We start from the raw sequence: 26,911 nt of genomic DNA, 5'->3' as shown, positions 1-26,911 counted from the left end.
CATAATCGACTGTAATGCGTTTGCCAAAACAATAGACAAAAAAGATTTATGTACGAGAGTAGCTAGGTGGATAATGTTATTGCAAGAGTATGACTACGCTATTGAACACCGTTCTGGTTCAAGTATGAAGCACGTAGATGCATTGAGTAGATTTCCGATTTTAACAATTACCATAGATGACGTCACTTTAAAAATCAAAGAAGCGCAAGCACAAGATGAAGAACTGCGACTAATTAAAGAAATTTTACAAGAAAAGGAAAGTTATGAAGATTACTTTATAAAGGGTGACATTTTATATAAATTAGTAAACGACTGCGAGTTATTAGTCATACCTAAAAACATGCAAAAAGAGATTATACGACGAGCTCACGAAAAAGGGCATTTCGCTTTAGCAAAAACTAAAGATATTATATCCAAAGAATTCTATTTTTCAAAACTGAATGAAAAAATTCAAAAGTGTATTTCCAATTGCGTTCAATGCATCGTTGCCAATCGCAAAAGAGGAAAACAAGAGGGCGAGTTACATCCATTACATAAAATAGATACTCCACTACATACGTACCATGTCGATCATTTAGGACCATTAGAATCTACAAGTAAAATGTATAAGTATATATTTGCAGTAATCGACGCATTTATAAAATTTTCTTGGTTATATCCTACCAAATCAACGTCAGCAAAAGAGGTCATCAGTAAACTAAAGACGCAAAACACCAATTTTGGTAATCCAGTAAAAATTATTTCTGATAGAGGTTCGGCATTCACGTCCGACGAATTTAAAGAATACTGTCGATCAGAAAACATAAAACACGTTAAGATAACTACAGGACTACCACGTGCGAACGGCCAAATTGAAAGATTGAACAGCTCAATAATTGCAGTTTTAACGAAACTGAGTATCAAAGATGCAACAAAGTGGTATCGTTATGTCGACCGAGTACAACAGGTGCTAAATTCTACATACCATCGAAGCATAAATATGACACCGTTTGAAATGATGATTGGGACCCGAATGAGGTCTAAAGAAGATATTTATATTAAAGAACTCATCGAAGAACAATTAGTGCAACAGTTCAACCAAAATCGAGATGAAATGCGCAACGACGGGAAAAAACAAATCCTTAAGATTCAAGAAGAAAACAAAAAATCATACAACCTGCGACGTAAAAAGGCTCATATTTACAAACTGAACGATATTGTTGCTATAAAACGTACACAATTAGGTAGCGGTTTAAAGCTCAAACAAAAGTTTTTAGGCCCCTATCGAATTACTAACGTAAAACCAAACAACACTTACGATGTCCAAAAACTGGGTAACGGCGAAGGTCCAAAAACAACAACAACGTGCGCAGAATTTATGAAAGAATGGCTAAATACATTTGATGACGACGATTCTACTTAAGTTATTCGAGACGAATATCACGCAGGATGGCCGATATGTGGGAATGAAACGATATGGCAGCACAGAGAAGAAGAAGAAGAAGAAGAAGAGTATAAAAAGACGAGCAAGACGTGTAAGACAAGTTAGAGGTGTACGACGTGCGGCGGAGTAAAACTAAATTAATTTTAATCGTTCCTTTTCATTGTATTCTTAAATTCAACAGTTTTGATTACTTTTCATTGTATTCTTAAATTCAACAGTTTTGATTAATAAATCATACAATAAATTTGTTAAATGTAATCGGTCTGGACTGTTTATTTGATCTTGCCTACATAAGATTGTGAAATTTTTCCAAATACACTGTCGTTACGGCTATATGACATCTCCAATAACCTCAAAACGGGTAATTAGCATAAATATGTAAAGTTCGTATTTATACGCAACTTGGTATCGATTACTTCGTGCATATGTACTAAAAAATCGATTCTACACCTTAATATAAGATTGTGAAATTTTTCCAAATTCACTGTCGCTATGGCTATATGACAACTCCAATATCCTCAAAACGGCTAATTAGAATAATATGTATAGTTCATATTTTTACGCAACTTGGTATCGGTTACTTAGTGCATATGTACTAAAAAATCGATTCTACACCTTAATATAAGATTGTGAAATTTTTCCAAATACACTGTAGTTATGGCTATATGTCAACTCCAATAACCTCAAAACGGTTAATTAGCATATATATGTATAGTTCATATTTTTACGAAACTGGGTATCGATTGCTTAGTGCATATGTACTAAAAAATCGATTCTACGCCTTAATGTAATATTGTGAAATTTTTCCAAATACACTGTTGTTGTGGCTATATGACAACTCCAATAACCTCAAAACGGCTAATTAGCATAAATATGTATAGTTCATATTTTGACGCAACTTGGTATCGATTGCTAAGTGCATATGTACTAAAAAATCGATTCTACGCCTTAATATAAGATTGTGAAATTTTTCCAAATACACTGTCGTTATGGCTATATGGGAACTCCAATAACTTCAAAAAGGCTAATTAGAATAAATATGTATAGTTCATATTTTTACGAAACTGGGTATCGATTGCTTAGTGCATATGTACTAAAAAATCGATTCTACGCCTTAATGTAATATTGTGAAATTTTTCCAAATACACTGTCGTTACGGCTATATGACATTTCCAATAACCTCAAAAGGGTTAATTAGCATAAATATGTATAGTTCATATTTTTACGCAACTTGGTATCGATTGCTTAATGTATATGTACTAAAAAATGGATTCTACAACTTAATATAAGATTGTGAAATTTTTCCAAATACACTGTCGTTACGGCTATATGACATCTCCAATAACCTCGAAACGGTTAATTATCATAAATATGTATAGTTCATATTTTTACGCAACTTGGTATCGAGTGCTTAGTGCATATGTACTAAAAAATCGATTCTACACCTTAATATAAGATTGTGAAATTTTTCCAAATACACTGTCGTTACGGCTATATGACATCTCCAATAACCTCAAAACGGGTAATTAGCATAAATATGTAAAGTTCGTATTTATACGCAACTTGGTATCGATTACTTCGTGCATATGTACTAAAAAATCGATTCTACACCTTAATATAAGATTGTGAAATTTTTCCAAATTCACTGTCGCTATGGCTATATGACAACTCCAATATCCTCAAAACGGCTAATTAGAATAATATGTATAGTTCATATTTTTACGCAACTTGGTATCGGTTACTTAGTGCATATGTACTAAAAAATCGATTCTACACCTTAATATAAGATTGTGAAATTTTTCCAAATACACTGTCGTTACGGCTATATGACATCTCCAATGACCTCAAAAGGGTTAATTAGCATAAATATGTTTAGGTTATATTTTTACGCAACTTGGTATCGAGTGCTTAGAGCATATGTACTAAAAAATCGATTCTACACCTTAATATAAGATTGTGAAATTTTTCCAAATACACTGTCGTTATGGCTATATGACAATTCCAATAACCTCAAAACGGGTAATTAGCATAAATATGTGTAGTTCATATTTTTACGCAACTTGGTATCGATTGCTTAATGTATATGTACTAAAAAATGGATTCTACACCTTAATATAAGATTGTGAAATTTTTCCAAATACACTGTCGTTACGGCTATATGACATCTCCAATAACCTCAAAAGGGTTAATTAGCATAAATATGTAAAGTTCATATTTTTACTCAACTTGGTATCGATTGCTTAATGTATATGTACTAAAAAATGGATTCTACATCTTAATATAAGATTGTGAAATTTTTCCAAATACACTGCGTTACGGCTATATGACATCTTCAAAAACTTCAAAACGGTTAATTAGCATAAATATGTATAGTTAATATTTTTACGCAGCTTGGTATCGATTATTTGTGCATATGTACTAAAAAATCGATTCTACACCTTAATATAAGATTGCGAAATTTTTCCTAATGCACTGTCGTTATGGCTATATGACATCTCCAATAACCTCAAAACACCTAATTAGCATAAATATGTATAGTTCATATTTTTACGCAACTTGGTATCGGTTACTTAGTGCATATGTACTACAAAATCGATTCTACACCTTAATATAAGATTGTGAAATTTTTCCAAATACACTGTCGTTATGGCTATATGACAACTCCAATAACCTTAAAAGGGTTAATTAGTATAAATATGTACAGTTCATATTTTTACGCAACTTGGTATCGATTTCTTACTCCATATGTACTATAAAATCGATTCTACACCTTAATATAATATTGTGAAATTTTTCCAAATTCACTGTCGTTATGGCTATATGACAACTCTTATAATCTCAAAACGATTAATTAGCATAAATATGTATAGTTCGTATTTTTACGCAGCTTGGTATAGATTGCTTAGTGCATCTGTACTAAAAAATCGATTCTACGCCTTAATATAAGATTGTGAAATTTTTCCAAATACACTGTCGTTACGGCTATATGACAACTCCAATAACCTCAAAACGGTTAATTAGCATAAATATGTATAGTTCATATTTTTACGCAACTTGGTATCGGTTACTTAGTGCATATGTTCTACAAAATCGATTCTACACCTTAATATAAGATTGTGAAATTTTTCCAAATACACTGTCGTTATGGCTATATGGGAACTCCAATAACTTCAAAACAGCTAATTAGTATAAATTTGTAAAGTTCATATATTTATACACAACTTGGTATCGGTTACTTAGTGCATATGTACTACAAAATCGATTCTACACCTTAATATAAGATTGTGAAATTTTTCCAAATACACTGTCGTTACGGCTATATGACATCTCCAATAACCTCAAAACAGCTAATTAGCATAAATATGTATAGTTCATATTTTCACGCAACTTGGTATCGATTGCTTAGTGCATGTGTACTTAAATATCGATTCTCCGCCTTAATATAAGATTGTGAAATTCTTCCAAATACACTGTCGTTATGGCTATATGACAACTCCAATAACATCAAAACGGTTAATTAGCATAAATATGTATAGTTCATATTTTTACGCAACTTGGTATCGATTGCTAAGTGCATATGTACTAAAAAATCGATTCTACGCCTTAATATAAGATTGTGAAATTTATCCAAATGAACTGTCGTTACGGCTATATGACAACTCCAATAACCTCAAAACGGTTAATTAGCATAAATATGTATAGTTCATATTTTTACGCAACTTGGTATCGAGTGCATAATGTATGTGTGCTAAAAAATGGATTCTACACCTTAATATAAGATTGTGAAATTTTTCCAAATACACTGTCGTTATGGCTATATGACAACTCCAATAACCTCAAAACGGTTAATTAGCATAAATATGTATAGTTCGTATTTTTACGCAGCTTGGTATAGATTGCTTAGTGCATCTGTACTAAAAGATCGATTCTACACCTTAATATAATATTGTGAAATTTTTCCAAATACACTGTCGTTAGGGCTATATGACAACTCCAATAACCTCAAAACGGTTAATTAGCATAAATATGTATAGTTCATATTTTTACGCAACTTGGTATCGATTTCTTAGTGCATTTGTACTAAGAAATGGATTCTACACCTTAATATAAGATTGTGAAATTTTTCCAAATACACTATCGTTACGGCTATATAACAACTCCAATAACCTCAAAACAGCTAATTATCATAAAAATGTATAGCTCATATTTTTACGCAACTTGGTATCGATTTCTTAGTGCATATGTACTAAAAAATGGTTTCTACACCTTAATATAAGATTGTGTAATTTTTCCAAATACACTGTCGTTACGGCTATATGAAAACTCCAATAACCTCAAAACGGGTAATTAGCATAAATATGTAAAGTTCGTATTTATACGCAACTTGGTATCGATTACTTAGTGCATATGTACTAAAAAATCGATTCTACACCTTAATATAAGATTGTGTAATTTTTCCAAATACACTGTCGTTACGGCTTTATGATAACTCAAAACAGCTAATTAGCATAAATATGTACAGTTCATATTTTCACGCAACTAGGTATCGATTGCTTAGTGCATATGTACTACAAAATCGATTCTACACCTTAATATAAGATTGTGAAATTTTTCCAAATACACTGTCGTTACGGCTATATGACAACTCCAATAACCTCAAAACAGCTAATTATCATAAATATGTATAGCTCATATTTTTACGCAACTTGGTATCGATTTCTTAGTGCATATGTACTAAAAAATGGATTCTACACCTTAATATAAGATTGTGTAATTTTTCCAAATACACTGTCGTTACGGCTATATGAAAACTCCAATAACCTCAAAACGGGTAATTAGCATAAATATGTAAAGTTCGTATTTATACGCAACTTGGTATCGATTACTTAGTGCATATGTACTAAAAAATCGATTCTACACCTTAATATAAGATTGTGTAATTTTTCCAAATACACTGTCGTTACGGCTTTATGATAACTCAAAACAGCTAATTAGCATAAATATGTACAGTTCATATTTTCACGCAACTAGGTATCGATTGCTTAGTGCATATGTACTACAAAATCGATTCTACACCTTAATATAAGATTGTGAAATTTTTCCAAATACACTGTCGTTACGGCTATATGACATCTCCAATAAACTCAAAACAGCTAATTAGCATAATAATGTATAGTTCATATTTTCACGCAACTTGGTATCGATTGCTTAATGTATATGTACTAAAAAATCGATTCTACACCTTAATATAAGATTGTGAAATTCTTCCAAATACACTGTCGTTATGGCTATATGACAACTCCAATAACATCAAAACGGTTAATTAGCATAAATATGTATAGTTCATATTTTTACGCAACTTGGTATCGATTGCTAAGTGCATATGTACTAAAAAATCGATTCTACGCCTTAATATAAGATTGTGAAATTTATCCAAATGAACTGTCGTTACGGCTATATGACATCTCCAATAACCTCAAAAGGGTTAATTAGCATAAATATGTATAGTTCATATTTTCACGCAACTTGGTATCGATTGCTTAGTGCATGTGTACTAAAAATCGATTCCACACCTTAATATAAGATTGTGAAATTTTTCCAAATACACTGTCGTTATGGCTATATGACAACTCCAATAACCTCAAAAGGGTTAATTAGCATAAATATGTATAGTTCATATTTTTACGCAACTTGGTATCGAGTGCATAATGTATGTGTGCTAAAAAATGGATTCTACACCTTAATATAAGATTGTGAAATTTTTCCAAATACACTGTCGTTATGGCTATATGACAACTCCAATAACCTCAAAACGGTTAATTAGCATAAATATGTATAGTTCGTATTTTTACGCAGCTTGGTATAGATTGCTTAGTGCATCTGTACTAAAAGATCGATTCTACACCTTAATTAAATTTAATATAAGATAGTGAAATTTTTCCAAATACACTGTCGTTACGGCTATATGACATCTCCAATAACTTCGAAACGGTTAATTATCATAAATATGTATAGTTTATATTTTTACTCAACTTGGTATGGCTATATTTTCCTTTCTTTTGAGTACTGTTCCTGATCCTGTTAATAAATCGGACAATATTCACCTCAACATGTGCATAAGAAAAGTTGATTTCGAGTAGCACAAACGTTTTGATTATTTTAATGAGCAGGAAAAGGCAAAGGCTTAACACGGAAATGGAGACTAGCGCAGATGTTGCTAACCCTAATGTTAAAGTGGATGTTACAGCGGATGTTAACCAAACAAATAATCCTTCTAATGTTACGTTAACAGACAATCAGTTTAGGCAGCTGCTAGGAAATCTACACGTACACGTAGATACTACGGCTACTTTTAGTAAATGTAGCGTACGTTTTAATGGTGGGAGGAATACCAGCAAAATTGAAGATTTTATAGTTACCGTCCTAGTATACAAAGATGCAGAAAATATCACGGATGAACGCGCTTTGCTAAGTTTGCCTCTATTGCTAGAAGGTTATGCGTCTTCGTGGTGGCAGGGCGTAAAGAAAGAAGCGGAAACGTTCAACGACGCCATTGCTTTGCTTCGAAAGGCATTTTCTCCCCCGAAACCAGACTGGCGTATTTTTTCTGATCTAAATCAAGAAAAGCAGAAATTTGCTGAATCAACTGATACGTTTATATGCAAGAAGCGACAGTTATTTGCTCAACTTTCCGAAAAACTTAGCGAAAAAACTATGATCGATATCATTTTTTCGCAATTGCTATTAAAAATACGAGAAAAGGTGCCTCGTGAAAGCGTAAGAACTTTTAACGAGTTGCTAGACAAAGCACGGGAGGCAGAATTATTATTGGTTGAAAACAAAGAAATAGACACCAGCAAAATTAGCGAAGCAACAGACAAAATTCCTACTCGTTGTTCTTACTGCAGGAAGAAGAATCATTCCGCAGAAAATTGTTTTAAAAAAATTGAAGCAGAGAAAAGAACCACTCAGAAAATGAAAGAAACCGTCTTTAGTTGTTATGGTTGCGGTACACCAGGTTACTACAGATCAAACTGCCCAAATTGCAACAAGAAAAACCCACTACGTAGTCCCGAACAGCTCGACTTCAACACAGTTGTAACCACCGTAATAGGTAGGAATGTGCCAACCGTCGACATCAATATAAACGGTTTAAAAGGTGAAGCATATTTAGATACGGCTGCAAGAACCAGTGTTGCAAGTACACAACTGTATAAAAAACTGAAAGAAAAAGATGTTGAATTTCAAAAAGTTTTTGCGGAAATTAAATTAGCGGACGGAATAGCTCGTCAGGAGATGGTTTACTCGACGATCGTCGACATTTTAATTGGCAAACGTTTCAAACGTATACGATTTATTTGCTTAGCGAACGCTAAAAACAATCGAACGTTGTTAGGTATTGACTTTCTCGAACAAGCAGGCATAGTTATGGATCTTGCACAGCGCACATGGCATTTTAAGGATGACCCTAATACTGTTTTCGAGTTTAAGATGCAAGAAACTCAATTACAAAATTGCGTATCTATAGCAACAACGAGCGCATATACACACAACAGCGATTATAAGGCAATAAATGAATTTATGTCCTGGTTCGAAAATACCAATAATAGTGACGCTATCACTGCAGATAGTTATGTAGAATCGTCATACGAATACTCGCCAAATGCAATAAACGACATATTCACAGGTTGTATAGCATCAGATTTCGAAACACCAGAACAATTCGACTTATTTCCACCTATGAAAAAACTGAAAAAGAGTAGTAAAGCTGAAGCGAGAGTAGGATCTATTATCGAAATCAACTCCTTTGAAATAAAATTGCGTCCTGATGAAGGTGTGCTTTTAAAGGAAGATGAAAAGAGTATTCTGGAGACTATGTTGTATGAGCAAAAGAAAATTTTTGAAGATGCCGTACTACCAATACCGCATATTGAACATCATATAAAAACAGAGGCGCATGCACCTATTTCGTCGCAACCTTACCGAATCTCGCCGGCAATGAAAAATAAATTAAAGACTGAATTAGAGGATATGCTGAAAAAGGGCATAATAGAGGAAAGCGAATCACCGTGGTCATTTCCGGTTGTACTAATACCGAAAAAAGATGGCGGAGTGAGACTTTGCGTGGATTATCGGCGATTAAATGCAATTACCACGACAGATACATACATATCCACTACCGCGAATGGATGACTTGCTTCATGCAGCAAAAGCAACACCGTTCATGTCTACGATTGATTTGAAAGCCGGATATTGGCAAATCAAAATGGCAATTGATGACAAGCCGAAAACTGCATTTACAACCCCTTTCGGAATTTTCGTTTTTAATAGAATGCCTTTCGGACTAAAGAATGCTCCAGCCACGTTCCAGCGACTGATCGACAAATTTCGATCCGGATTACCACATATTTTAATACTTGCATATTTAGATGATATAATTATATGCTCAAATGATTTTCACTCACACATGCAGGACTTACGACAAACACTCTTAAAACTGGAAGACTATGGCATTCAGTTGAATAGAGCAAAATGCGTTTTCTGCCGAGCGGAGATAAAGTATCTTGGGCACATTTTGACCACAAAAGGACTAAAAGTTGACAACGAGAAAACAGACGCTATTATCAAACGACCATACCCGAGAAATCTGAAACAACTTATTTCCTTTCTGCAAACATGCTCTTGGTATCGACGGTTTATTCCTAATTTTGCGGATGTGTCAAAACCTTTGTCTAAGTTAACGAAGAAAAATGTGCAATGGAAATGGACGTCAGACGAAAAGAATGCGTTCGATAACCTTAAAAAATGTCTCTCGTCGCCACCGGTGCTGCAACAAGTTGATGAAACCAAACCTTTTGTTTTGAAAACTGACGCAAGCGATTATGCGCTCGGAGCTGTTTTACTGCAGGGGGAGAACGAAGAAGAACACCCAATTGAGTATGCCAGCCGTCTTTTGCTTCCGGCAGAGAGAAATTACTCTACAACGGAACGGGAAGCACTGGCCGTAGTTTGGGCCGTAAAGAAATTTCGTGGCTATATTGAGGGAGCAGAAATTACAGTATTGACTGATCACCAGCCGCTAAAATGGCTTTTTAGTTTGAAAACTCCTACTGGACGCCTTGCCAGATGGGCTTTGCAACTACAAACGTATAATTTGAAGCTGGAGTACACAGCAGGCAAACAAAACATTGTTGCAAATATGTTATCACGTCCACCGTGTTTGACCGAAAACCATTCTAACATAAATTCTTTTGAGATAGATTTTCCTCGCAAAAGCGCTGAAGAATTCAGAAAGGAGCAGTTAGAGGATGACGAACTGAAGGGCATCGTAGAATCGTTTGAAAAAGACGATGAAAACGTAACCAGACATACTAGTCGTGGATACATTATGGTAAATGGCGTGCTGCACCGATTCTGTTCAGACGAAGATTCAGAAAACGGTCAACTTGTAGTACCCAAATCTTTAAGAGAAACGGTTTTAAAGAAATTTCATACTGATCCAACTGCAGGACATTACGGGATTGATCGTACTATCAGTCGAATCACACCACTTTATTTTTGGCCTGGAATGCGTACGGAAATTGCTCAATACGTAAAATCATGCATTGAATGCAAAAAGTACAAACCAACAAATCTGAAACCAGCAGGTCTACTTCAAACAGTTTCAAGTAACCAAAGGTTTGAGATCATCGCTCTTGATTTATTTGGTCCTTTACCTCGTACTGCGAACGGAAATCGTTGGATACTAGTCGTAGAAGACTTATGTAGTCGCTGGGTTGAGCTATTCGCACTGAAAGAAGCTTCAGCAGAAATTTGCGCAACCAAAGTTTTAAACGAAGTTGTTATGAGATTTGGTGTACCTCGTCGTATACACGCAGACAATGGCAGCCAATTCATTTCCGCTGTAATGCAAAAACTTGCTTTCTGTCTGGGAATCAAGCAAACGTTTACACCACTTTATCACCCGGAGGCTAACCACGTTGAAAGAAAAAACCGTGACCTTAAAAGTCAACTTTCAATATACGTCGACAAAGATCATACTTCATGGGATGAATGCTTACCAACCAAAAGATTCGCTATGAATACGGCAAAATGTGATAGCACTGGTTTTTCACCAGCCTATCTTACATTCGGCAGAGAACTAAGAAGCCCTCTCGAAGCACACTACGATTTAAAAAGAGTAATCGAAGCAGAAAACTTTATACCACAAATAACTCCGCATTTAACCAAACTTGCCAATACACTTAAATTAGCAGGAGAGGTACAAGAAAAACAGCAAGACCGAAATAAAACTTACACCGATAAGAAGCGGCGACCGCAGCCTTCATTCAACATTGGTGATACAGTTCTTGTTACAACGCATTTTTTAAGCAAAGGTAGTGAGAAAGTGACGTCGAAATTTGCGACACGAAGAGATGGCCCGTACCGCATCATAGCAAAAAGAGGTGCATGATGTTACGTGATTGCAACAATTGATAATCCAGATGAGCCTATTGGAACACACCATGCAACAGCACTGACGCTATATGAAGGACCAGATGCTAAGCCGAAATATCTACACAGAAGACGAGGACGACCAAAAGCTGCATGTTCATCTGCAAACACAACGACTAACAATAGCATGCAACAATCTATGTCACACAACAACAACACAGTTAATGCCCACAGTAATCATACCAACCCATCAATTAGAGTTCTACGTCCGCGAAAATAATATTTGCTGACTTCATCATCGGGACGATTTCTGAGTCAGAGGGGGAGGATGTAACGACTGTAACCGGATGCTATAACTATTAATATTTTACAATGTTATTCGTTAGTTATGTTAATTATTAAAAGCTCGACAATGTTAGAAGCTACATTATGTTAAGTTTACATTTTTGATCATTTTAAATTCACCACAGTTTTACTCAATGTTTAAATACTTATAACTGTGATCCTTTTGTATTAACTTTGCTCAATTTGACTATTTAAGTACCATGTTAATTTGAATTCAGGTCATTCGAACTGCGACCAATAAAGATTACGCATCGAAATTTCTAACCTGCGTTTTATACTTTTCTCTGAAAGCTACGATTGATTTAACTTGGACACAAGTAGACAGCATTGGCTCTTGTGGCTAGTTTCATTGATCAAAGTCAACTACGATTAATATAACTTGGACACAAGTAGACAGCATTGGCTCTTGTGGCTGGTTTTATTGATCAAGGTCAAGTAGAATCATCTTAGGGATTAACTACTTCCCTACACACCTTAATATAAGATTGTGAAATTTTTCCAAATACACTGTCGTTATGGCTATATGACAACTCCAATAACCTCAAAACGGTTAATTAGCATAAATATGTATAGTTCATATTTTTACGCAACTTGGTATCGATTGCTTTATGTATATGTACTAAAAAATGGATTCTACACTTTAATATAAGATTGTGAAATTTTTCCAAATACACTGTCGTTACGGCTATATGACATCTCCAATAACCTCAAAACGGTTAATTAGCATAAATATGTATAGTTCATATTTTTACGCAACTTGGTATAGATTGCTTAGTGCATGTGTACTAAAATATCGATTCTACACCTTAATATAAGATTGTGAAATTTTTCCAAATACACTGTCGTTACGGCTATATGACATCTCCAATAACCTCAAAACGGTTAATTAGCATAAATATGTATAGTTCATATTTTTACGCAACTTGGTATCGATTGCTTAATGTATATGTACTAAAAAATCGATTCTACACCTTAATATAAGATTGTGAAATTTTTCCAAATACACTGTCGTTACGGCTATATGACATCTCCAATAACCTCAAAACAGCTAATTAGCATAAATATGTATAGTTCATATTTTTACGCAACTTGGTATCGATTGCTTAATGTATATGTACTAAAAAATGGATTCTACACCTTAATATAAGATTGTGAAATTTTTCCAAATACACTGTCGTTACGGCTATATGACATCTCCAAAAACCTCAAAACGGTTAATTAGCATAAATATGTATAGTTCATATTTTTACGCAACTTGGTATCGATTACTTAGTGCATATGTACTAAAAAATCGATTCTACACCTTAATATAAGATTGTGAAATTTTTCCAAATACACTGTCGTTATGGCTATATGACATCTCCAATAACCTCAAAACACCTAATTAGCATAAATATGTATAGTTCATATTTTTACGCAACTTGGTATCGATTGCTTAGTGCATATGTACTAAAAAATCGATTCTACACCTTAATATAAGATTGTGAAATTTTTCCAAATACACTGTCGTTATGGCTATATGACAACTCCAATAACCTCAAAACGGCTAATTAGCATAAATATGTATAGTTCATATTTTTACGCAACTTGGTATCGATTGCGTAGTGCATATGTACTAAAAAATCGATTCTACACCTTAATATAAGATTGTGAAATTTTTCCAAATACACTGTCGTTATGGCTATATGACAACTCCAATAACCTTAAAACGGTTAATTAGCATAAATATGTATAGTTCATATTTTTACGCAACTTGGTATCGATTGCTTAGTGCATATGTACTAAAAAATCGATTCTACACCTTAATATAAGATTGTGAAATTTTTCCAAATTCACTGTCGTTTTGGCTATTTGAACACTCAATAACCTCAAAACGGTTAATTAGCATAAATATGTATAGTTCATATTTTTACGCAACTTGGTATAGATTGCTTAGTGCATATGTACTTAAAAATCGCTTCTACACCTTAATATAAGATTGTGAAATTTTTCCAAATACACTGTCGTTATGGCTATATGACAACTCCAATAACCTCAAAACGGTTAATTAGCATAAATATGTATAGTACATATTTTTACGCAACTTAGTATCGGTTGCTTATTGCATATGTACTAAAAAATCGATTCTACACCTTAATATAAGATTGTGAAATTTTACCAAATACACTGTCCTTATGGCTATATGAAAACTTCAATAACCTCAAAACGGTTAATTAGCATAAATATATATAGTTCATATTTTTACGCAACTTGGTATCGGTTACTTAGTGCATATATAATACAAAATCGATTCTACGCCTTAACATAAGATTGTGAAATTTTTCCAAATACACTGTCGTTATGGCTATATGACAACTCCAATAACCTAAAAACAGCTAATTAGCATAAATATGTATAGTTCATATTTTTACGCAACTTGGTATAGATTGCTTAGTGCATATGTACTAAAAAATCGATTCTACACCTTAATATAAGATTGTGAAATTTTTCCAAATACACTGTCGTTATGGCTATATGACATCTCCAATAACCTCAAAACGGTTAATTAGCATAAATATGTATAGTTCATATTTTTACGCAACTTGGTATCGATTGCTTAGTGCATATGTACTAAAAAATCGATTCTACACCTTAATATAAGATTGTGAAATTTTTCCAAATACACTGTCGTTATGGCTATATGACAACTCCAATAACCTCAAAACGGTTAATTAGCATAAATATGTATAGTTCATATTTTTACGCAACTTGGTATCGATTGCTTAGTGCATATGTACTAAAAAATGGATTCTACACCTTAATATAAGATTGTGAAATTTTTCCAAATACACTGTCGTTACGGCTATATGACATCTCCAATAACCTCAAAACGGTTAATTAGCATAAATATGTATAGTTCATATTTTTACGCAACTTGGTATCGATTGCTTAGTGCATATGTACTAAAAAATCGATTCTACACCTTAATATAAGATTGTGAAATTTTTCCAAATACACTGTCGTTACGGCTATATGACATCTCCAATAACCTCAAAACGGTTAATTAGCATAAATATGTATAGTTCATATTTTTACGCAACTTGGTATCGATTGCTTAGTGCATATGTACTAAAAAATCGATTCTACACCTTAATATAAGATTGTGAAATTTTTCCAAATACACTGTCGTTACGGCTATATGACATCTCCAATAACCTCAAAACAGCTAATTAGCATAAATATGTATAGTTCATATTTTTACGCAACTTGGTATCGATTGCTTAGTGCATATGTACTAAAAAATGGATTCTACACCTTAATATAAGATTGTGAAATTTTTCCAAATACACTGTCGTTACGGCTATATGACATCTCCAATAACCTCAAAACGGTTAATTAGCATAAATATGTATAGTTCATATTTTTACGCAACTTGGTATCGATTATACACCTACACATAGTGCATATGTACTAAAAAATCGATTATACACCTTAATATGAGATTGTGAAATTTTTCCAAATACACTGTCGTTATGGCTATATGACATCTCCAATAACCTCGAAACGGTTAATTATCATAAATATGTATAGTTCATATTTTTACGCAACTTGGTATCGATTGCTTAGTGCATATGTACTAAAAAATCGATTCTACACCTTAATATAAGATTGTGAAATTTTTCCAAATACACTGTCGTTATGGCTATATGACAACTCCAATAACCTCAAAACGGTTAATTATCATAAATATGTATAGTTCATATTTTTACGCAACTTGGTATCGATTGCTTAGTGCATATGTACTAAAAAATCGATTCTACACCTTAATATAAGATTGTGAAATTTTTCCAAATACACTGTCGTTATGGCTATATGACAACTCCAATAACCTCAAAACGGTTAATTAGCATAAATATGTATAGTTCATATTTTTACGCAACTTGGTATCGATTGCTTAGTGCATATGTACTAAAAAATCGATTCTACACCTTAATATAAGATTGTGAAATTTTTCCAAATACACTGTCGTTATGGCTATATGACAACTCCAATAACCTCAAAAGGGTTAGTTAGTATAAATTTGTATAGTTCATATTTTTACGCAACTTGGTATCGATTGCTTAGTGCATATGTACTAAAAAATCGATTCTACACCTTAATATAAGATTGTGAAATTTTTCCAAATACACTGTCGTTACGGCTATATGACATCTCCAATAACCTCAAAACGGTTAATTAGCATAAATATGTATAGTTCATATTTTTACGCAACTTGGTATCGATTGCTTAGTGCATATGTACTAAAAAATCGATTCTACACCTTAATATAAGATTGTGAAATTTTTCCAAATACACTGTCGTTACGGCTATATGACATCTCCAATAACCTCAAAACGGTTAATTAGCATAAATATGTATAGTTCATATTTTTACGCAACTTGGTATCGATTGCTTAGTGCATATGTACTAAAAAATCGATTCTACACCTTAATATAAGATTGTGAAATTTTTCCAAATACACTGTCGTTACGGCTATATGACATCTCCAATAACCTCAAAACGGTTAATTAGCATAAATATGTATAGTTCATATTTTTACGCAACTTGGTATCGATTGCTTAATGTATATGTACTAAAAAATCGATTCTACACCTTAATATAAGATTGTGAAATTTTTCCAAATACACTGTCGTTATGGCTATATGACATCTCCAATAACCTCAAAACGGTTAATTAGCATAAATATGTATAGTTCATATTTTTACGCAACTTGGTATCGATTACATAGTGCATATGTACTAAAAAATGGATTCTACACCTTAATATAAGATTGTGAAATTTTTCCAAATACACTGTCGTTATGGCTATATGACATCTCCAATAACCTCAAAACAGCTAATTAGCATAAATATGTATAGTTCATATTTTTACGCAACTTGGTATCGGTTGCTTAATGCATATGTACTAAAAAATCGATTCTACACCTTAATATAAGATTGTGAAATTTTTCCAAATACACTGTCGTTATGGCTATATGACAACTCCAATAACCTCAAAACGGTTAATTAGCATAAATATGTATAGTTCATATTTTTACGTAACTTAGTATCGATTTCTTAGTGCATATGTACTACAAAATCGATTCTACACCTTAATATAAGATTGCGAAATTTTTCCAAATGCACTGTCGTTATGGCTATACGACAACTCCAATAACCTCAAAATGGTTAATTAGCATAAATATGTTTAGTTCATATTTTTACGCAACTTGGTCACGATTGCTTAATGTATATGTAATAAAAAATGGATTCTACACCTTAATATAAAATTGTGAAATTTTTCCAAATACACTGTCGTTATGGCTATATGACAACTCCAAAAACCTCAAAACAGTTAATTAGCATAAATATGTATAGTTCATATTTTTACGCAACTTGGTATCGATTGCTTAGTGCACCTGTACAAAAAAATCGATTTTACACCTTAATATAAGATTGTGAAATTTTTCCAAATACACTGTCTTTATGGCTATACGACAACTCCAATAACCTCAAAATGGTTAATTAGCATAAATATGTAAAGTTCATATTTTTACGCAACTTGGTATCGAGTGCTTAGTGCATATGTACTAAAAAATCGATTCTACACCTTAATATAAGATTGTGAAATTTTTCCAAATACACTGTCGTTACGGCTATATGACATCTCCAATAACCTCAAAACGGTTAATTAGCATAAATACGTATAGTTCATATTTTTACGCAACTTGGTATCGATTGCTTAGTGCATATGTACTAAAAAAGCGATTCTACACCTAAATATAAGATTGTGAAATTTTTCCAAATACACTGTCGTTATGGCTATATGACAACTCCAATAACCTCAAAACGGTTAATTAGCATAAATATGTATAGTTCATATTTTTACGCAACTTGGTATCGATTTCTTAGTGCATATGTACTAAAAAATCGATTCTACACCTTAATATAAGATTGTGAAATTTTTCCAAATACACTGTCGTTATGGCTATATGACAACTCCAATAACCTCAAAACGGTTAATTAGCATAAATATGTATAGTTCATATTTTTACGCAACTTGGTATCGATTGCTTAGTGCATATGTACTAAAAAATCGATTCTACACCTTAATATAAGATTGTGAAATTTTTCCAAATACACTGTCGTTATGGCTATATGACAACTCCAATAACCTCAAAACGGTTAATTAGCATAAATATGTATAGTTCATATTTTTACGCAACTTGGTATCGATTGCTTAGTGCATATGTACTACAAAATCGATTCTACACCTTAATATAAGATTGTGAAATTTTTCCAAATACACTGTCGTTATGGCTATATGACAACTCCAATAACCTCAAAACGGTTAATTAGCATAAATATGTATAGTTCATATTTTTACGCAACTTGGTATAGATTGCTTAGTGCATCTGTACTAAAAAATCGATTCTACACCTTAATATAAGATTGTGAAATTTTTCCAAATACACTGTCGTTATGGCTATCTGTCGTTATGGCTATATGACAACTCCAATAACCTCAAAACGGTTAATTAGCATAAATATGTATAGTTCATATTTTTACGCACCTTGGTATCGGCTACTTAGTGTATATGTACTAAAAAATCGATTCTATACCTTAATATAATATTGTGAAATTTTTCCAAATACACTGTCGTTATGGCTATATGACAACTCCAATAACCTCAAAACGGTTAATTAGCATAAATATGTATAGTTCATATTTTTACGCAACTTGGTATCAATTGCTTAGTGCATATGTACTAAAAAATCGATTCTACACCTTAATATAAGATTGTGAAATTTTTCCAAATACACTGTCGTTATGGCTATATGACAACTCCAATAACCTCAAAACGGTTAATTAGCATAAATATGTATAGTTCATATTTTTACGCAACTTGGTATCAATTGCTTAGTGCATATGTACTACAAAATCGATTCTACACCTTAATATAAGATTGTGAAATTTTTCCAAACGCACTGTCGTTATGGCTATATGACAACTCCAATAACCTCAAAACGGTTAATTAGCATAAATATGTATAGTTCATATTTTTACGCAACTTGGTATCGATTTCTTAGTGCATATGTACTAAAAAATCGATTCTACTCCTTAATATAAGATTGTGAAATTTTTCCAAATACACTGTCGTTATGGCTATATGACAACTCCAATAACCTCAAAACGGTTAATTAGCATAAATATGTATAGTTCATATTTTTACGCAACTTGGTATAGATTGCTTAGTGCATATGTACTTAAAAATCGATTCTGCACCTTAATATAAGATTGTGAAATTTTTCCAAATAAACTGTCGTTATGGCTATATGACAACTCCAACAACCTCAAAACGGGTAATTAGCATAAATATGTATAGTTCATATTTTTACGCAACTTGGTATCGATTGCTTAGTGCATATGTACTAAAAAATCGATTCTACACCTTAATATAAGATTGTGAAATTTTTCCAAATACACTGTCGTTATGGCTATATGACAACTCCAATAACCTCAAAACGGTTAATTAGCATAAATATGTATAGTTCATATTTTTACGCAACTTGGTATCGATTGCTTAGTGCATATGTACTAAAAAATCGATTCTACACCTTAATATAAGATTGTGAAATTTTTCCAAATACACTGTCGTTATGGCTATATGACAACTCCAATAACCTCAAAACGGTTAATTAGCATAAATCTGTATAGTTCATATTTTTACGCAACTTGATATCGATTGCTTAGTGCATATGTACTAAAAAATGGATTCTACACCTTAATATAAGATTGTGAAATTTTTCCAAATACACTGTCGTTATGGCTATATGACAACTCCAATAACCTCAAAACGGTTAATTAGCATAAATCTGTATAGTTCATATTTTTACGCAACTTGATATCGATTGCTTAGTGCATATGTACTAAAAAATGGATTCTACACCTTAATATAAGATTGTGAAATTTTTCCAAATACACTCTCGTTACAGCTATATGACACCTCCACTAACCTCAAAACGGTTAATTAGCATAAATATGTATGGTTCATATTATTACGCAACTTGGTATCGATTGCTTAGTGCATATGTACGAAAAAATCGATTGTACACCTTAATATAAGATTGTGAAATTTTTCCAAATACGCTGTCGTTATGGCTATATGACAACTCCAATAACCTCAAAACGGTTAATTAGCATAAATATGTATAATGCATATTTTTACGCAACTTGGTATCGAGTGCTAAATGCATATGTACTAAAAAATGGATTGTACACCTTAATATAAGATTGTGAAATTTTTCCAAATACACTGTCGTTATGGCTATATGACAACTCCAATAACCTCAAAAGGGTTAATTAGCATAAATATGTATAGTTCATATTTTTACGCAACTTGGTATCGATTGCTTATTGCATATGTACTAAAAAATGGATTCTACACCTTAATATAAGATTGTGAAATTTTTCCAAATACACTGTCGTTATGGCTATATGACAACTCCAATAACCTCAAAACGGTTAATTAGCATAAATATGTATAGTTCATATTTTTACGCAACTTGGTATCGATTGCTTAGTGCATGTGTACTAAAAAATCGATTCTACACCTTAATATAAGATTGTGAAATTTTTCCAAATACACTGTCGTTATGGCTATATGACAACTCCAATAACCTCAAAACGGTTAATTAGCATAAATATGTATAGTTCATATTTTTACGCAACTTGGTATCGATTGCTTAGTGCATATGTACTAAAAAATCGATTCTACACCTTAATATAAGATTGTGAAATTTTTCCAAATACACTGTCGTTATGGCTATATGACAACTCCAATAACCTCAAAACGGTTAATTAGCATAAATATGTATAGTTCATATTTTTACGCAACTTGGTATCGATTGCTTAGTGCATATGTACTACAAAATCGATTCTACACCTTAATATAAGATTGTGAAATTTTTCCAAATACACTGTCGTTATGGCTATATGACAACTCCAATAACCTCAAAACGGTTAATTAGCATAAATATGTATAGTTCATATTTTTACGCAACTTGGTATCGAGTGCTAAGTGCATATGTACTAAAAATCGATTCTACACCTTAATATAAGATTGCGAAATTTTTCCAAATTTACTGTCGTTATGGCTATATGATAACTCCAAAAACCTCAAAAAGGTTAATTAGCATAGATATGTATAGTTCATATTTTTACGCAACTTGGTATAGATTGCTTAGTGCATATGTACTACAAAATCGATTCTACACCTTAATATAAGATTGTGAAATTTTTCCAAATACACTGTCGTTATGGCTATATGACATCTCCAATAACCTCAAAACGGTTAATTAGCATAAATATGTATAGTTCATATTTTTACGCAACTTGGTATCGATTGTTTAGTGCATATGGACTAAAAAAGCGATTCTACACCTTAATAAAAGATTGTGAAATTTTTCCAAATACGCTGTCGTTATGGCTATATGGGAACTCCAATAACCTCAAAACGGCTAATTAGCATAAATATGTATAGTTCATATTTTTACGCAAATTGGTTTCGATTGCTTAGTGCATATGTACTAAAAAATCGATTCTACACCTTAATATAATATTGTACAATTTTTCCAAATGCACTGCCGTTATGGCTATATGACAACTCCAATAACCTCAAAACGGTTAATTAGCATAAATATGTATAGTTCATATTTTTACGCAACTTGGTATCGATTGCTTAGTGCATATGTACTAAAAAATCGATTCTACACCTTAATATAAGATTGTGAAATTTTTCCAAATACACTGTCGTTATGGCTATATGACAACTCCAATAACCTCAAAACGGCTAATTAGCATAAATATGTATAGTTCATATTTTTACGCAACTTGGTATCGATTGCTTAGTGCATATGTACTACAAAATCGATTCTACACCTTAATATAAGATTGTGAAATTTTTCCAAATACACTGTCGTTATGGCTATATGACAACTCCAATAACCTCAAAACGGTTAATTAGCATAAATATGTATAGTTCATATTTTTACGCAACTTGGTATAGATTGCTTTGTGCATATGTACTAAAAAATCGATTCTACACTCTAATATAAGATTGTGAAATTTTTCCAAATACACTGTCGTTACGGCTACATGACAACTCCAATAACCTCAAAACGGTTAATTAGCATTAACATGTATAGTTCATATTTTAACGCAACTTGGTATCGAGTGCTTAGTGCATATGTACTAAAAAATCAATTCCACACCTTAATATAAGATTGTGAAATTTTTCCAAATACACTGTCGTTACGGCTATATGACATCTCCAATAACCTCAAAACAGTTAATTAGCATAAATATGTATATTGCATATTTTCACGCAACTTGGTATCTATTGCTTAGTGCATTTGTACTAAAAAATCGATTCTACACCTTAATATAAGATTGTGAAATTTTTCCAAATACACTGTCGTTATGGCTATATGACAACTCCAATAACCTCAAAACGGTTAATTGGCATAAATATGTATAGTTCATATTTTTACGCAACTTGGTATCGATTGCTTAGTGCATATGTACTAAAAATCGATTCTACACCTTAATATAAGATTGTGAAATTTTTCCAAATACACTGTCGTTATGGCTATATGACAACTCCAATAACCTCAAAACGGTTAATTAGCATAAATATGTATAGTTCATATTTTTACGCAACTTGGTATCGAGTGCTTAATGTATATGTACTAAAAAATGGATTCTACACCTTAATATAAGATTGTGAAATTTTTCCAAATACACTGTCGTTACGGCTATATGACATCTCCAATAACCTCAAAACGGTTAATTAGCATAAATATGTATAGTTCATATTTTTACGCAACTTGGTATCGGCTACTTAGTGCATATGTACTAAAAAATCGATTCTACACCTTAATATAAGATTGTGAAATTTTTCCAAATACACTGTCGTTATGGCTATATGACAACTCCAATAACCTCAAAACGGTTAATTAGCATAAATATGTATAGTTCATATTTTCACGCAACTTGGTATCGATTGCTTAGTGCATGTGTACTAAAATATCGATTCTACACCTTAATATAAGATTGTGAAATTTTTCCAAATACACTGTCGTTACGGCTATATGATAACTCCAAAAACCTGAAAAGGGCTAATTAGCATATATATGTATAGTTCATATTTTTACGCAACTTGGTATCGATTGCTTAATGTATATGTACTAAAAAATGGATTCTACACCTTAATATAAGATTGTGAATTTTTTCCAAATACACTGTCGTTATGGCTATATGACAACTCCAATAACCTCAAAACGGTTAATTAGCATAAATATGTATAGTTCATATTTTTACGCAACTTGGTATCGATTGCTTAGTGCATATGTACTAAAAAATCGATTCTACACCTTAATATAAGATTGTGAAATTTTTCCAAATACACTGTCGTTATGGCTATATGACAACTCCAATAACCTCAAAACGGTTAATTAGCATAAATATGTATAGTTCATATTTTTACGCAACTTGGTATCGATTGCTTAATGTATATGTACTAAAAAATCGATTCTACACCTTAATATAAGATTGTGAAATTTTTCCAAATACACTGTCGTTACGGCTATATGACATCTCCAATAACCTCAAAACGGTTAATTAGCATAAATATGTATAGTTCATATTTTCACGCAACTTGGTATCGATTGCTTAGTGCATGTGTACTAAAATATCGATTCTCCGCCTTAATATAAGATTGTGAAATTTTTCCAAATACACTGTCGTTACGGCTATATGATAACTCCAATAACCTTAAAACGGCTAATTAGCATATATATGTATAGTTCATATTTTTACGCAACTTGGTATAGATTGCTTAGTGCATCTGTACTAAAAAATCGATTCTACACCTTAATATAAGATTGTGAAATTTTTCCAAATACACTGTCGTTATGGCTATATGACAACTCCAATAACCTCAAAACGGTTAATTAGCATAAATATGTATAGTTCATATTTTTACGCAACTTGGTATCGAGTGCTTAATGTATATGTACTAAAAAATGGATTCTACACCTTAATATAAGATTGTGAAATTTTTCCAAATACACTGTCGTTATGGCTATATGACATCTCCAATAACCTCGAAACGGTTAATTATCATAAATATGTATAGTTAGTATTTTTACGCAACTTGGTATCGATTTCTAAGTGCATATGTACTAAAAAATCGATTCTACGCCTTAATATAAGATTGTGAAATTTATCCAAATGAACTGTCGTTACGGCTATATGATATCTCCAATAACCCCAAAACAGCTAATTAGCATTAATATGTAAAGTTCGTATTTTTACGAAACTTGGTATCTAGTGCTTATTGTATATGTACTAAAATATCGATTCTACACCTTAATATAAGATTGTGAAATTTTTCCAAATACACTGTCGTTATGGCTATATGACAACTCCAATAACCTCAAAACAGCTAATTAGCATAAATATGTATAGTTCATATTTTTACGCAGCTTGGTATAGATTGCTTCGTGCATCTGTACTAAAAAGCGACTCTACGCCTTAATATAATATTGTGAAATTTTTTTAAATACTCTATCGTTACGGCTATATGACATCTCCAATAACCTCAAAACAGCTAATTAGCATAAATATGTACAGTTCAAATTTTTACGCAACTTGGTATCGAGTGCTTAATGTATATGTACTAAAAAATGGATTCTACACCTTAATATAAGATTGTGAAATTTTTCCAAATACACTGTCGTTACGGCTATATGACATCTCCAATAACCTCGAAACGGTTAATTATCATAAATATGTATAGTTCATATTTCCACGCAACTTGGTATCGATTGCTTAGTGAATGTGTACTAAAATATCGATTCTCCGCCTTAATATAAGATTGTGAAATTTTTCCAAATACACTGTCGTTACGGCTATATGATAACTCCAAAAACCTTAAAACGGCTAATTAGCATATATATGTATAGTTCATATTTTTACGCAACTTGGTATCGATTGCTTAATGTATATGTACTAAAAAATGGATTCTACACTTTAATATAAGATTGTGAAATTTTTCCAAATACACTGTCGTTATGGCTATATGACATCTCCAATAACCTCGAAACGGTAAATTAGCATAAATATGTATAGTTCGTATTTTTACGCAACTTGGGATCGGTTACTTAGTGCATATGTACTAAAAAATCGATTCTACACCTTAATATAAGATTGTAAAATTTTTCCAAATACACTGTCGTTATGGCTATATGACAACTCCAATAACCTCAAAACGGCTAATTAACATAAACATGTAAAGTTCATATTTTTACGCAACTTAGTATCGATTACTTAGTGCATATGTACTAAAAAATCGATTCTACACCTTAATATAAGATTGTGAAATTTTTCCAAATACACTGTCGTTACGGCTATATGACATCTCCAATAACCTCAAAACAGCTAATTAGTATAAATTTGTAAAGTTCATATTTTTCTGCAACTTGGTATCGAGTGCTTAATGTATATGTACTAAAAAATGGATTCTACACCTTAATATAAGATTGTGAAATTTTTCCAAATACACTGTCGTTATGGCTATATGACAACTCAAAACGGTAAATTAGCACACATATGTATAGTTCATATTTTTACGCAAGTTGGTATCGAGTGCTTAATGTATATGTACTAAAAAATGGATTCTACACCTTAATATAAGATTGTGAAATTTTTCCAAATGCACTGTCGTTATGGCTATATGACAAATCCAATAACCTCAAAACGGTTAATTAGCATAAATATATCGTCACCTGAAATGCAAATTAACGTAACAACATTTTCAGAAATTTACAGTGGCATGAATGAAACACGGAATAAAATGGAACATGAGTAAAACAAAATATTAATATTGGTTAAAACTGGTTTATATATGACCGCAGAACCAGAAAATGTTGAACATATTTAATATTATGTATATAATTTGAAGTAGTGAAGCGTAATCAATAAGATACTCAATTTCAAATTTTTTGATGATACGTTATTTTGCATTTCAGGTGACGATATATAGTTAATATTTTTACGCAACTTGGTATCGAGTGCTTAATGTATATGTACTAAAAAATGGATTCTACACCTTAATATAAGATTGTGAAATTTTTCCAAATACACTGTCGTTACGGCTATATGACATCTCCAATAACCTCAGAACGGTTAATTAGCATAAATATGTATATTTCATATTTTCACGCAACTTGGTATCGATTGCTTAGTGCATGTGTACTAAAATATCGATTCTCCGCCTTAATATAAGATTGTGAAATTTTTTCAAACGCACTGTCATTATGGCTATATGACAACTCTAATAACCTCAAAACAGCTAATTAGCATAAATATGTAAAGTTCATATTTTTACGCAACTTGGTATCGGTTACTTAGTGCATCTGTACTAAAAAACCGATTCTACACCTTAATTTAAGATTGTGAAATTTTTTTAAACGCACTGTCGTTATGGCTATATGACAACTCTAATAACCTCAAAACAGCTAATTAGCATAAATATGTACAGTTCATATTTTTACTCAACTTGGTATCGGTTACTCAGTGCATATGTACTAAAAAATCGATTCTACGCCTTAATATAATATTGTACAAT

The 26,911-nt window shown here is 32.3% G+C and overlaps 1 protein-coding gene across 2 annotated transcripts in view; it reads left to right on the top strand.

Moving 5' to 3' along the window:
• Positions 1 to 26,911, top strand: part of LOC125779143 (uncharacterized) — a 252,983-nt gene that overhangs the window by 48,535 nt on the left and 177,537 nt on the right. The gene's annotated exons all lie outside the window — the stretch shown is intronic.

The sequence above is a fragment of the Bactrocera dorsalis genome, chromosome 6 (genome assembly GCF_023373825.1).
Source record: "Bactrocera dorsalis isolate Fly_Bdor chromosome 6, ASM2337382v1, whole genome shotgun sequence".
In the NCBI taxonomy this organism is placed as follows: domain Eukaryota; kingdom Metazoa; phylum Arthropoda; class Insecta; order Diptera; family Tephritidae; genus Bactrocera; species Bactrocera dorsalis.
The sequence above is the reverse complement of the archived record's forward strand: the minus strand, read 5'-3'. Positions and strand labels throughout refer to the sequence as shown.